Source organism: Castor canadensis, chromosome 11 (assembly GCF_047511655.1).
Source record: "Castor canadensis chromosome 11, mCasCan1.hap1v2, whole genome shotgun sequence".
Taxonomy (NCBI): Eukaryota; Metazoa; Chordata; class Mammalia; order Rodentia; family Castoridae; genus Castor; species Castor canadensis.
The window spans coordinates 54,511,683-54,516,905 of NC_133396.1; positions in this window are offsets into that span (position 1 = coordinate 54,511,683).

Sequence of the window (5,223 nt, forward strand, 5' to 3'; positions counted from 1 at the left end):
GCATTCCTTATATGTTAGTGTTAGCAACTGGTATTTGTGTTTTTGATCAAACCCAGTGATAACTTACTTTGTGCTTTCTGCCTGTGGCACCATGTTTATAAAAGTTGTCCCTACTATTTCAGTCTGAGGTTGTTGTTTTGGTTTGTTTTGGGCAGTACTGGGGTTTGAACTCAAGGTCTTGCACTCGCTTGACAAGAGCTCTATCACTTGACCCACACTCTGTTCCTTTTTGCTTTAGATTATCTTTTAGGTAGGCTCCCACTTTTGCTGGGCCCAGCCTCGGATCATGATCCTCCCAGCTCTGTCTCTGGAGTAGTTGGGATTACAGACATGAGCCGCCACACCAGCTTCCATCTGGGTTTTATGATTGCAAGAGACCAAGGCTCTTCAGGACCTCTAGAGAAAGAGGGGGATGGAGGGCACCGTAAGAGTAATGTAGATTGGATCTAAAACTGAATGTTCAGAAACTCTAAAACTGTGGCCTCCAATGTCAGCATCACACATAGCACAGCAGTGTGGGAGGAAAATACTAGTCTTTACACACATTAAAATTTTTATAGGAAAATAGAGCAAATTATAAAAGATATATTCATTCAATTTATAGCATGTTAAAGGAATACCCATGTGTTATGGTCTGAATCAGCAATGTCCTCAAAATTTCATGTGTTGAAGGCTTGGTCCCTAATGCAGTGTTCAGAGGTGAGGCTTTGGGGAAGTGAGTGCATTATGAGGGCTCTGGTTTCATCAATCCGCTAATCCAGTGATAGGTTCATAATTTGATGGGTTATTGGGAGGTGAAGGGAATTTAGGAAGTAGGAACTAGTTGAAAGGAGTGGTTTCTATCTTGTCTCAGCCCTTTCCTCTCTCTCTCTCTCTGCCTCCTGTCTACCCCTTTCCTCTCTCTCTCTCTCTCTGCCTCCTGTCTACCACACGCTCCCCTCCTCTATGATGCTCCACCTCACATAGGCACAGAAGCAATGGAGTCAAGTGACTATGGACTGAAACCTCTGAAACCATCAGCCAAAATAAACCTTCCCTCCTTTAAAATGGTTTTCTTAGGTACTTTATTATGGTGACAGAAAGCTGCCTAGCATACCATGTATTTACCACTTGGGCAAATAAGACATCTATTTATTATCCTTTAAAACTTCTGTTTTTTCTTTCTGTATGTGCTGTCCCTGGCAACCACTTATCAAATATATTTGTGCAGTAGTAAATATACATAAGTTGTGAGTAAATCAGTGTACATATGTTGGAAGGTGCATTTGAATTTTCAGTTTTTTAACTGATTGCTTTAATTAAAAAATTGAAGAATGCTGCTCAAGAAACTTGTCTCTCTTTGGGATTCTTGCTTATCTCTGTCTCACTGCTTCTTTTTCTTTTCTCTAACAATGGCTTCTTTGCTGAGTGGTTCTATGCATCATTTTAGTTTGCACGTGGTTTGTCCTGGCCTCCTCTGTCATGGTTCTGGCCCTCTTCATGAGGGTCTACTTGCTTCAACCTCCATTGCTGATCGTCACCATCTTTCTCTGTTCATATTCCAGAAAGAGGAACTGGTTGACTAAGTCCAGGAGCTGGGCAGCTCTGGGTGTGACCATGTGGAATAGGGTGTGGCTGGGCACCCATCAACAGGTGTGAGTGGCTGTTTCCTAGAGAACAGGCAGAGTGCGCACCATGACATCTGGGACAAGCCCACCCAGATGGCATTCACATGTACTTCCTGCTAGTGCTTTATTGTTATGATGTTTTAAACTCCAATTTTTAATAAATCTAGAGTTCACTTTAATGAAAGATAAAGAATTAGAAACTAACTTTTCACTAATCTTTGTTACAATATTAATTTCTAACAGTCTTCACCAATACACTGCTTCTGTTGCATAATAAAATTTTATGTAACTGTTTTTTCCATACTGTTATTTCCAATGCAATCTTGCCATTAAGTGGCAAGCACCACACTTTAAAAAATATTATTTCTTAGCAACATACATAAATACTAACAAGGCAGGTCCTTCCGTCTTGCCTTTATTTCTAGTAACTTCTGCTATGTTTCCATGTATTTCTTATTACTATTTTTTGCATTCGTTTTTCCATAGAGTATTTTTTCTAAGTTCCTCAAAAATGCCACTGCATTTTTAAAGTAAGGTTTATTGAGCTTAAATTAAATTACCCTCAAAACCCAGAGTTGGATGAATTCTGTCATAGGTGTTTGGTTGTGTGGCACTCACTACAATAAAGATATATACTGTGTTCACCATCTCCCTAAATTTCCTTGTACCCCTGGTAACTATTTGTCTTCAAAATATTATTGAAACTGTTTTGAAGATTTAAGTAGGAGAAAACTGACATTCTTACATCATTGAAGAACAAACTATGCTTCCTTATTCATTAATACCTTGAATTTTTTTCTCAAATTTTATAATTTTCTTATAGATCTCAAATCATGGTTTTTGTTTTTGTAATACTGGGACTTGAACTAAGGGCCTCACACTTGCCAGGCAGGTGCTCTTATCTCTTGAGACACTCTAGCCTTTTTTTATGATGAATTTTTTTCGAGATAGAGTCTCATGAACTATTTGCTTGGGCCTGGCTTTGAACCACGATCCTCCTGATCTCTGCTTCCTGAGTAGCTAGGATTACAGACATGAACTTCCAGCACCTGCCATATGTTTCTATTTATTATAAATTCTATGTGGTTATTGTGAATTTCATAGTCTTTTCATTCTAATTTGTATAGGGCTGTCATAGTGTATAATAAGCTTGCTGATTTTTGCTTACTTGTAAGTAGGTGTTGATTAGATATGTAAAACACTGAAGAGAGAGTTTAATTACACATGTGTTCATTGGCAAAGTGATTGGAGCAGAATATTTGAAAAATGTTCTATTCTTTTTCATGTCTTGCATCCCAGAGGCTTGGGTCTCTCTCTGCATCCCTAGTTCTCAGCCTGACAAAGGTGCTCAACGATTGTGCCTTGACTCAGTGATTTGGGAGTGACTGGCCTCCTGCTGAGTCCATTCTGTCCCACACAAGGCTTCCAAATGGATGGGGCTGATTCCTTCTGCCCTTGCATGGCCAGAGGTCCTTGAGTTTTAGAGCAATCGCTAAGTCCAGCAGACAGAAAAGCAAGTCATCCCAAGCAAGTCCTGTCCTGCTTTCCACAAGAAGAGTTTGCCTGTCCCCATTCAGAGTGGAACTGAACACTTGCAGGCTCCGTAGCCCTGCTTTTTTCTGTAATTAAGAGCACCGCAGAGCCTGAGCTGACCTTGGAGACCTGAGTTAGCCTGTTTCACTTAATTACATCAGTGGTTCTTTGCACTAGGCCTGACAAGAGATAAATGGTTCTTTCTTAGTCTGGTTTCAAAATGCCTAAATGGAAACAACTGCCCTGAGGCCTGAGAAGGCCTCCCAGGTTAACCAAACAGCGTCTCTCCTTCCTTTTTGCTGGGATCATATCAACTCCACAGAGAAACTTGATATCCTTTGCTGAACAGAAGTTCCGACAAAGAGTGACAGCTGTCTGATTAAATTTTTTAAATGGGGTGATAAAATATGATCAGAAAAATGGAATCTGTTTACTTGAAAGACTCTTCAGATTGTTTTGAGGAAGCAAAATTAATTAAAAAGCTTTCTGGTCAAGAGAAGATTAATTGCTTTATTATCTTTTTCTTTTTCCCATTTCCCACCAGGGAGACATTAATACCTCAGTGTCGTGGGGGTGGGAAATCAACAGGAATAAGAATCTTTGTTACAAACTTGCTCTCGAGTCCATGTAGCCCTTCCTCCCTGCACAACTGGGTGGTTTCAACGCACCTGATACTGAGATCTAGAACAACCTCAAGGTCATCGCAAGACCTCCATGCCCAGCCGGTCAGAGGCCAAGGCTCTAGGTACACCCTCCTCTTGAGACTGGAGGTTCTTGCATATTACCACAAAGCCCCACCGCAGTCACTTACTGTTGAGTCATCTGCAAATGGAAAATGGATAATGGGCAGCCAACTGCACACCCACCCAGAATACCTTGGATGACCCAGTGTAAGGGTAGTGTGCCTGTTTACTCCATAAAAAGGGACTTAAATGGGCACAAGAATCATGGTGTGGTTTATGCAGCCATGAAGAAGAACAAAATGTTATCACTCGCTCGTAAATGGATGGAATTGGAGAACATCATTCTGAGTGAGGTTAGCCTGGCCCAAAAGACCAAAAATCGTATGTTCTCCCTCATATGTGGACATTAGATCAAGGGTAAACACAACAAGGGGATTGGACTTTGAGCACATGATAAAAGCAAGAGCACACAAGGGAGGGGTGAGGATAGGTAAGACACCTAAAAAACTAGCTAGCATTTGTTGCCCTTAACGCAGAGAAACTAAAGCAGATACCTTAAAGCAACTGAGGCCAATAGGAAAAGGGGACCAGGAACTAGAGAAAAGGTTAGATCAAAAAGAATTAACCTAGAAGGTAACACACACGCACAGGAAATTAATGTGAGTCAACTCCCTGTATAGCTATCCTTATCTCAACCAGCAAAAACCCTTGTTCCTTCCTATTATTGCTTATACTCTCTCTACAACAAAATTAGAAATAAGGGCAAAATAGTTTCTGCTGGGTATTGAGGGGGTGGGGGAAGAGGGAGGGGGCGGAGTGGGTGGTAAGGGAGGGGGTGGGGGCAGGGGGGAGAAATGACCCAAGCCTTGTATGCACATATGAATAATAAAAGAAAAAAAAAAGAATCATGGTGTGGTCCCACTGCTTGACTGACAACGACCAACTGCAATCACTGCGGCAGCCAGCAAGGAGTGTGCCTGGCTTTTCCTTCAGTTCCTCCTTCTGTGTCCTGGGTCCCTAGAAGCCTCTAAAGGCCTCTGAGCATCCACCTCCTAAAGCTATGCCACCTTTCACCGCTGTCCTCCAGCATGGGGGTGTGTGTGTGTGTGTGTGTGTGTGTGTGTGTGTGTGTGTGTGTGTGTGTCTTGGAGCTACTGACTTCCTTCCAGTGGGATGGGAAGATCTTGCACTCTGGCTGCCTGCATGGCACCCCAATCCTGCCTCTCTGACCACCGTCCTTCCCCTGGTTTTGCTAAACCTTGCTGGGAAGTCTCCTTTCAGTGCCTCTCTCACCTGGGCAACCAGGCCTTGCATTAGCTTGAATCACTCTGCCAAACTAGAGCAAGCTGCTGAGTGGGGTCGGTGCCTTCTTCACATCCTAGCCCTGTTTTCTTTCAAGC